General features: G+C 35.5%; 1 long non-coding RNA gene across 1 annotated transcript; it reads left to right on the top strand.

The window, feature by feature from the left end:
- The first annotated feature begins 1540 nt into the window (after positions 1-1540).
- On the top strand, positions 1541-9042 carry LOC145691827 (uncharacterized). Its single transcript, XR_014132560.1, has 2 exons — positions 1541-1636; positions 8375-9042. It is a non-coding gene; the product is annotated as an uncharacterized LOC145691827 (long non-coding RNA).
- The last annotated feature ends 627 nt before the right edge of the window (positions 9043-9669 follow it).

The raw sequence follows: 9669 nt of genomic DNA, 5'->3' as shown, positions 1-9669 counted from the left end.
GAAATTTATTATTATTATTATTATTATTATTATTATTATTATTATTATTATTATTATTATTATTATTATTATTATTATTATTATTATTATTACTGAGATTTTCTAGCTGTTTAAACGCTAGAAAAAATTAGATGGTAATTGTCTCGTGCCTTAAAGAGCAAAGATATTGTCAGTCTCTGAAGCGTGTCATTAAATATACAGGAATGCCCATCGATGAAACATATTGTGCTATATGTGAACTGTTTCAAGATCAAGGGGGAATAGTAATGATAGCTAGAGAGAAGTAGAAATATTTCCGGCGCTCTTTCTAATTCGAATACTTATTATTATTTAGGATTTGTGCTAATTGAAAATAATTTGTTTTTAATTTAGTATAGAATACTTTCTATTCAGCAAATTTGCAGCTCTAGCCTAGTAGTTGAATTTGCACTTTGATGCACTTTGATGTGTTTGAAAAACAACTATGCAATCGTCTTCATCATATCGTAGTTAGACTGTCCCAAATTGTGTTTGACTGTCTGGCTAGTTTTCAATACGGAAAACTTGTTGCTCAAACAAAAGATGGAGCTTCAGTTATGGTTGGTGAGGTAGAAGTCTATTTTTTTCATAGCTATGCCCATAGGCTTAATTTAGTTTTAGAAAAGTCCGTTGACTGTACAAAAGAATGTAAGTTTTTTTTTTTTTTTTTTAACTATGTCGTGACTTGCGTCTTTTTTCTCGAAGTCTTCAAAAAGAACAAATGCTCTGCACTATGTAGTCAACAAAAGTACCCCAACAATCTCAAACACAAGGTGGAACTATAGAAGTAGGATAAATGATGTGCTGTATAGCTTAAAAGATGAACTGTTAGGACTGTTTAAATCCACGACGAAAACATCGGTAAATGGGATTCTCAAATTAGAGTTCGTGTAGCAAAATTCTATCAAATCCTTCAAAGTTTTGACTTCATTTTTTTTACTTGAACTGTTTTATGTTATAGGATAAAGTAAGAATCTTGTTCAATATCTTAGAAAAGAAAATTCATTATGTAAGTTACTGTAGAAAGAAAATAGATGACTTTGAAGAATATCTAAGATTATTGAGAGACGGTTTCGATTCTATCTAGTAAAAAATGGAAGAACCTGAATAGCCACATTTTTCAAAAAGATCAAGGTAAATGAAGTGAGATTTGACCCCCCCCCCTTAAAAAAATGATGCCAATCCCTGTAGTTTGAAATGGTTGCTACACTAAAAGAAAAAAGTATTAGATTTGCTGATATTGAAAAACTAGAGATACTTGTAATATCAACAACCGGTAACAATCGTCAAAGTGTTACGTCACGCCACTGCAAAGGAGTTTTATGAAGATATCTCAAAGATGAAATATGGTCAAAATGACCTAGAGTGGATTTGATTTATTATGCTCTGAACACGTCAAATGATCATGCTCCTGAAGTCACTATTCTGCCCTCAATCAATCAACTCACAACTATTCTGAGTTATCCACTAATGTTAATAAATATGTGTACTTATTATTAAACATTTCAACATAATTGTTACGCAGTGTTTCTATGGAATACGTTAGTATTAGCAGGTACTGAAAGAATTTACTACATCAACCTCATTCCCGAAAACAAACAACACTACTTGTATAAAGGTAATTTCATGTTTGGATCAAGTAATTTCGATTCCGGAAAGTTGTTCTTTAGTAGTACAATGTGTCTCGGTATTTCAGCAAGAAACTTAATTTAGTAATTAATATAGTTTTCTTTTTTTCTTTTTTTTTTATATTGAGACACACTTAGTTTTCTCATATAAAGTAAAATTTTTGAAGTACTCATTTCATTACGCTTAGTCTAAAAACTGTTTCTCAACCAGTGTGTCATGTAGCTCCATGAAAAGTGTCCGAAATTTTAGATTTTAAAATAAAATTATGTAATTCAGATAGCTTTTAAATCTAGATTTTATATGACATTTTTTTAAATATGAAGCCTTTAATAATGAATAAAAGTCAATTTCGAAACAGTGTAACAGTCAACAGCAGCAGCTAAATTTTACTTACCAACATTTACCAATACTATATAGGACTTTACAATCATACACTATTATGTTATCATCATAATTTATAATAGTCTTATAATTTGTAGAACTAATAAGTGTGTCATGAAATCGTGAGTGTTCTCTAAAGTATCTCGCCAAACAAAAAAAACTAAACTTCTGGTTTAGACTTTGGAAACAAGCAAAAGTTTTTTGTGTCACTTTTAAAAGTAAGCTCTATTGAAGAAAAAGTAAGAGGTCAAAGTGTTACTAGTTTAAAGTTTAGAATATTTTCAACATCAGAACCAGTTTGTCTACAAACCAAATTCACATATTTACTTATTCCAGTGAAGGAATTCATTACATTTACATAATTAAAAAGAAAATTAACCTTCCATGTACAACACATCTTTTCTTAGTGTATTTTTAAGTTGAATGATTTCCAGTGACCAGCAACCTTTGAAATTATAAATTATTAAACTTTTTTTTTTTTCAAAAAAGCGATTCTGATTCTTCATAGTTTGCACAAAAGTAAAATTTATATCTAGTGGTACATAAATAGAAATATAAAGGTAACCAAGAAAGTTCTGTTGCTTTTTATGGAGGTATGTTTTCCATTGGCCGTCAAACCGTGAGTTGAATGCGAATGGAGATAAGGCGAAGGTAAGTTGTTAGTGTGGGTATATCCAATATATTAACTTGTTCTGGCAGTTCAGTTACACCGTGAACATGGGACCTCCACAGACTGTCATAAGGGCGTGTATGCTGTACGAGTTCAAATGGGGGCAAACGACGCTGCAGTGGGGTGGAAGATATGCCAGGCTTTTGGTGAGAATGTCGTGACTACGTGGACAATGCAGTGGCGGTTTAACAAGTTTAAGGACGGTGACGAAACACGCGAAGACGCACCACGTGCCGGAAGACCAACACATGTCCAAATTGGAGATCTTCAGGCAACAATTGAGACGAACAGTGGCCAGACATGTGAGAAACTGAAACTACAATTCAGTGTGAGTGGAGAAACTATTTAGCAGCACCTCCATTAACTTGGGGAGTACCACAAGTTGGGTCGATGGGTCCCACATGATTTGACTCCTGGCCAGAAGGTAACTCGAGCAAACACTTGAGTTTCTTTGCTGTCTCGTCCGAGGAAGGAGCCATTTCTGGACAAGGTGTTGACGTGAGATAAGAAGTGGGTCCTATACGAATCTCCACGGCGCTGTCGTCATTGGTTAGCATCCTATAAACAGGTTCCAAAATAACCGAAACCAGCACTGAACCAGAAGAAGGCCCTCCTGTGTGTTTGATGGACTACCCGTGGTATCGTGCATCGGCAACTGCAACCAGCTGGTCAGAGCATTAATTCAACTGTGTACTGTCAGCAATTGAGCTGTGTTCCAAAAAAACCTCAAAACAAAACTCTGGAGCCAGCACTTCTGAATTGCAAAGGGGTCCTCCTGTTACAGGACAACATTAACTCCAACATGGCTAGGATGATCCGTGGCACCATTCTACCCCTTGGATGGGAACACTATTGCATACGCCATACTCCACGGACATTGCACCGTCCGATTATCACCTGTTCCATTCCTTGAACAATCATCTTAGAGGACGCCAGTTCAAATCCCTTGTAGAGGTGGAAAAAGCACTTGATACCTTCTTCACTTCACGGCCCACCAAGTTCTACTGCGATGGAATCCATGACCCTCCAAAACGTTGGCAGAAGGTTGTCGATCGCTGATGGGGACTATTTTTGATCTTCCAAATACGTCTTAGGTGACATATGGTGTTCGAAGGTAGTGGGTGATAAAGGGACAGAACTTTCTTCGTTATCTTTATAAAATAAAGTACCAAAGGTGCCAATACACGAAATTTAATGAGTCTCTGTATATTTAGTAGTACCTCCAAGGATGCATAGTGTGAGTCCATCATGGGCAACCAGAATTCCTGCCAAACCACGTGGCATGGAGAAGGTAACATCTTGAATGTCTTCCTATGGTATGATAAACTATGTTCCTGCGACATGTCGCCAAAGGTCGTCAACTGCAGCTGGGGTAGATCTGTATTGTAAGAGGAGTACTATATGTATTTAGTCGAAGAGAGATTAGATGAATGTAGCGACCAAGAAAAGAGTCGAACATCGTGTCTATCCAGGAAGTGTCAAATGTTTTGTGTAGCATGTGATAGCGTGGTGTCCTGTTGGAAAATGACTTTATGTAGGACCTCCGAGAAAGTGACTCAGTCGCGTCCAACACCTCACCAATGCACCATCGGCTTATCAAAGACAAGCCAATTCGTATTAGATCAAATGGACACGGAATCTGCTGGAACTCTATACCATAATGCCCTGTATGAGGCCGGAATGGTAATGCACAACGCAGCCAAAGTAATAGGGTAAGACTGTCCAATCCACTATAGCTACGTAAGCATGAAATCTGTTCTCTCATTCCTTAATATGACACAGGTGTTAGAATCCTGCATATCGTTGTGTATTGCTTTTCTAGAGCCATTGAGTCCATGTCAGCATCATTATCTGCATTCCGTCCAACATGGGCACTATTGCTGCAGACAGCTAATGTGTACCAAAATTACCAAAATTATTAGGTGATCAATGGTCCTTTGTACCAAAATTATTAGGTGATCAATGACATAAGCCTGCTAGAACTGCTGCCTCATTAGTCAACGATGGATTGTTTGATCATCCAGACTAGGGTTGTCATCCGTCCGGTCTTGAGCCTGATATCAGATATTTGAGGAGATGTCCTGTGTCCTGTTACATGTTACCACCCGACGCCAGATTTCTTTTCGCATAATATTGAAGGCAATGTAAATTCTTGTTCAAAAAAAAAAAAAAGTTTACTAGCCTGTTAGTAGATGGACAGATTGGGAACCCTTGCTTCGGTAAGCAAATATGATACCACATGATAGGAAATCTAGTTCTAAAAGCAGTGTGCGAATTAGATAATCTATATTGGGGGGATAAAATTAGGCCAAAGGACATAGTCTGGAGGTTCAAATTTCAAAATGAGACAATAAATGCCTTACCCCCCATATATATATATATATATATATATATATATATATATATATATATATATATATATAAATATATAAATATATATATATATATATATATATATATATATATATATATATATATATGTGTGTGTGTGTGTGTGTGTGTGTGTGTGTGTGTGTGTGTGTGACATCTGTAATAAATAAGAGATTTATTAATTTAATAAATCTACCGACAATAACTATGCACATATATATTGTCTGACATACACACACCCCAGTAAACCTTTCTGAACGTGTTTTAATGTTGTACTCACTCTTGTCCCCGTAGCTCTCTAAGGTTTATTTAGTTAATAATTCGGCTTGAGCGATAGCCATGATCACAAGCATATGTTAATTTTTCCACTCATATTGAAAGCTTCCACTTTGCATTAATACATACAGGTTGCGAAAAGAAACCTACTTCAGTCTTGTGAAAACCACTAAAATTATCAGTTAAACCGGACTTTTTTTTTTTTTTTAAAGAAAATCTAGATATTAGCCTATCAAACAAGAAATGGATTGTTGCTAGTCCCGATTTCTCACATCAAGGTCAAATCGAAGGCCAAATATTTAAAATCTCTCAATTCAAATTTCGAGCTTGTGCTTCTACTTCCCGCTAAAGCTGTGCTCATCACGACTTTTTTTCTCCAAATATCGATTCCGTGATGGGCACGGAAAGTCAACACTTAAAAATTACTTTACTGTTAGGTTGAAGATGAGTTGATTCACTATGCAACGTTATTCAAATACAACGTTATTAAATGCAACGTTATTCAAATAAAGTAAAACATTACACTGAAGTTTTTCAGACAACATTAATTGCGTGGATAGCAAACTGTACAGCGAAAAGATGGAAAAATGAAGGATTAACTTTTAAAAAAACCCGCTCCAGTTGAAATGCTTGTACAGACACGGACAATGACACGGAGAACCCGTCGTATTAACAAATGCTGAAACAAATCTTGAATTATTCGCTTATTCACCTAAAAATCACCTTCATTAGCATGTCTGCTCACTAGGAGCGTATCCCCAAGCGTGTACGTTAACATATACTTACGAGAGAATACCTATATCTCAGATTTTGAGTACAGTTTCAAAAGTTCATTTCCGTAAACTGTAAAAGCAGTGATTACTATGCTAATTATCACAAATTAAATGCAACTTTTGAGTTGCATACACCCAACCTACTAGAGAATGAAGACCATGTGCTAACAAAGAGTACACTGGAAAATAAAATAACATGTTATAACAAAAATTAAAATAAGATGATAATCGATACAAATATAGGGGATAATATGACATACCCGAACTTCGCCAAGTATGGTAGAAGAAGCTATTTGTTTACTTCTTCTTGGCCAACCGCTAAGAACATTTATAAATCTATATGTGGCTTTGTTATACGCAATTATAAATTCACAAACGATGACGAACTGAAGGGTACGAAGGTACAGTTGCAAGTAACAACCGTAGTCATAATAAAATAGTTCTACTAAACAACGTTGAAAATAGTGGGTAATTAGGTGGTAAGTAGAAATGACCAAAACTGAACAGTTTACATCGATCATTTCGAAATACAGCTAGAAGATTAAATTTACAAGAAATAACAAAAATCAGTGAAATTTGGAGTTATACTAAGCATAGTTTGAGGGGGAAAGCGAGCATCCCCGGTGGGGATACTTCAGCTGACTTCTTTGGGGGGGAACAAAATGTGATTGAGGGGGAAAATCCCCCTCATCCCCCCGGTAATTCGCACCCTGTCTAAAAGTTTTCAACGAATTTTCTGTTAGTGCCAGCATGTAGAAGAATTCGTCATTGGCATAATCAATAGCCGTATCTTAAAATTTTGTTATTTTAAGTTACCACCGATACCTTATGTGATTTAACGAAACTTGCAGATCGCTCTGCCTTTACACCAACTCCCTCTCATCAAATAATACCAGGACTAACTTTATGAATTTAGCAGTCTCCATGTGGATTCATACTCGGTGTCAACGTAAATTGACAAATATTATTCGGAACGACGTTGCACTGTCTTAGAGTCCAACTAAATCATTGATCTGATGTAAATACATTACACTTCCTCTTTCCTTTTTGCTAGGCAACGAAAAAATTCTACACGAAAAACAGAAGTTTGTTTTATTTTTTCTCTCTCTCTGCGATGTTTGCAATCTACTTTATAGTAATCACTTTTGAATGAATGATCTATTGTCCTTAAATACTTTGGTGTGAGGTAATGATGGAAATATAGCTGGTGGAATTTGTCGGATGGAAACTTACTTGCGCTTAATGTTGACACGCTAGAATCTTCAGTTTGATATAAAGACGCGTCGCTTTTAATAACAAGTCCTTAGTATTGACATCAAAAGCAAAGCTGTCGTCTTTGTCCTCTGTATCACAAAATTCTGTCTCATTTTCACTTTCTTCCAAATCGAATACTTCAAGTTCCGAAATCTGTCGTTTACAAGTATTCGGATTTTTTTTTTTCTTTTCATTTTGTCCATTGTTGGAGGAAGACTATCGCTGACATCAACTGATTGAAAATCTTTTTGGAACAGGAGGAAAGCGCTGTTCAAGGAGGAAGAGAAAGAGTATATGTTTTTGGACTGAACATACACGTGTATTTTAGCTGAACAACTACGGATACTCTTGTAAGTTCAACAAAGATCATCTCCAAAACCAAACTTGTTTATAGTTTAATGTTACACAGATAAAACATGCGGTGCATCATTATAAACGATTGGAATAGCACTACTGTGCTTCTTTTCTTTCTAATGCTGCTCGGTGCCGTACATTACTGAATCTAGTTCTTGAAAATCATTGTACTTTACTTCAGTGCAACAAATACATTTTCAAGGACACGTCTGTTCTTTTCTTAACAAAAATACAGTCTTACTCAGTTGTTATCGCAACTTCTGGCATCATTTCCACAAATATCTGACCTAAGATCATTGTTCATTGCAGAGTTGAATACAGTGCTAGATGTAGATGTAAAAGTTTAAATTATTTCTTTTGAAGTAGCTTATAGGATAATGTATACATTATTCTAATTCTGTTGGGGTGGACGGAGTGGTAGCGAATTGTCCACCCCGCCCACCTTTGTCGCCGTATCTGTCCCTGGTCTACCTCTGGCGTCCGGAGTTGCGCTACTAATCATTTTACTGTCTTTCCATTCTCTACACACATGATATCAATTGTATGAATTCTATGTGCTGCATTTTTAATGTTCAGCATTTTAGTATGGTAATCGAGTAATGTTGAACCACTGTAAAGTTTGAATACTAACAGTTTTATTTTCTTTCAGATCATAAACAAGACCTCGATTCTACGTATAATATAAAGGATTTGTACTAATGGAATTCACATTGATCAGCAATGTACGCGTTTGTGTACGGAAAAGGAAGAAGTGAAATGGGGGACATTGTGAACAAACCAGAAATTTACTACTGTACCATTGAATCTGAAGACAAAATTTCGGTGATCATAGTGTATCAAACAACAAGCGAAGAACGAATTTCTCCCCATTAAATTTATTGAAAAGATATCCAATGACTAAATGCACAAGTTAAAAGGAAAATGGATACTACAAGTATACAACAATTGATGCAAAATGTGCCTGAACCCATGCAATTGTCCATAGCAGCTATAGTGTTGTTGATTGCTTCATATTGCGCTCTGCATATAATTATTGTTGGCCTGGATTTAACAGTGACTGTGACAGAATTTTTCGTTAATTTTGTTCTGAGTGCAATTTTCACATGCATTTTTATGCTCATTACTACAGCGAAATTAGCTGCTTTCCTGCTCTCCTTTCCAATGATGGGAATCACTGCCGTCGTAATGATTGTTATATCTATTGGCATTTATATAATTACTTTGCCTCTAAAGGCACTTATCTAGGATATTGTTGGTTACCGTTTTTTTTTCCTTTTTGTTTGTAAAGAAGGAAAACCGAATAAATAATAGCAGTTATTACACTGTTCATTATTTCTATAACGTTTAGGTTAGCAGACGTCCTTTTTGCACGTCTTGTTCTCTTTTTGCTCCTTAAAAATTTTCCTGGCGGTTAGGATGGATGCAGTTTAAAAATTGTAATATAGACGAAGATGGGTAAGATCATATTGTTGTTCGTTTTGATCACGTGATTAAAGTACTATGAATCAAAAGTCGGAGCTTGATATACCGTCATAAGGATTGATATTTCCAATACAAACGAACAAATTGACACTGATATTCTCTCAACAGTTGTAAAAATTACAGATATTGCTGCAACATTCAATTTCCAAGGAAATACGACACATCCAGTCGTAAGCGCAAGGATTGTAAAAATTTAGTTGTATAAATTATAATTAATTTCTCAGGTTTGTCGACTAATATAAATATTCTTAGAAATATTAAATCAGTTTATTCTTGTTTGACGATCGGGTGGGAATTTTTGATGTTTCTGCATCCTTAGATATTGAAGGTTTAGTTGTATTAATGGAAAGTTTCTGTGTATTACGTTCCGCAGCTAATCTCTTCGCCTTGTACAAATTACCTATATTAATATTTTCCACAAATTATACCCTTTTCGATATCTCATTTTACTTCTTTCCACCG

The sequence above is a fragment of the Thermobia domestica genome, chromosome 8, assembly GCF_964235325.1.
Source record: "Thermobia domestica chromosome 8, izTheDome1.hap1.1, whole genome shotgun sequence".
Lineage (NCBI taxonomy): Eukaryota > Metazoa > Arthropoda > Insecta > Zygentoma > Lepismatidae > Thermobia > Thermobia domestica.
Note: the sequence above shows the minus strand (reverse complement) of the source record. Positions and strands in the feature narration are given on the sequence as shown.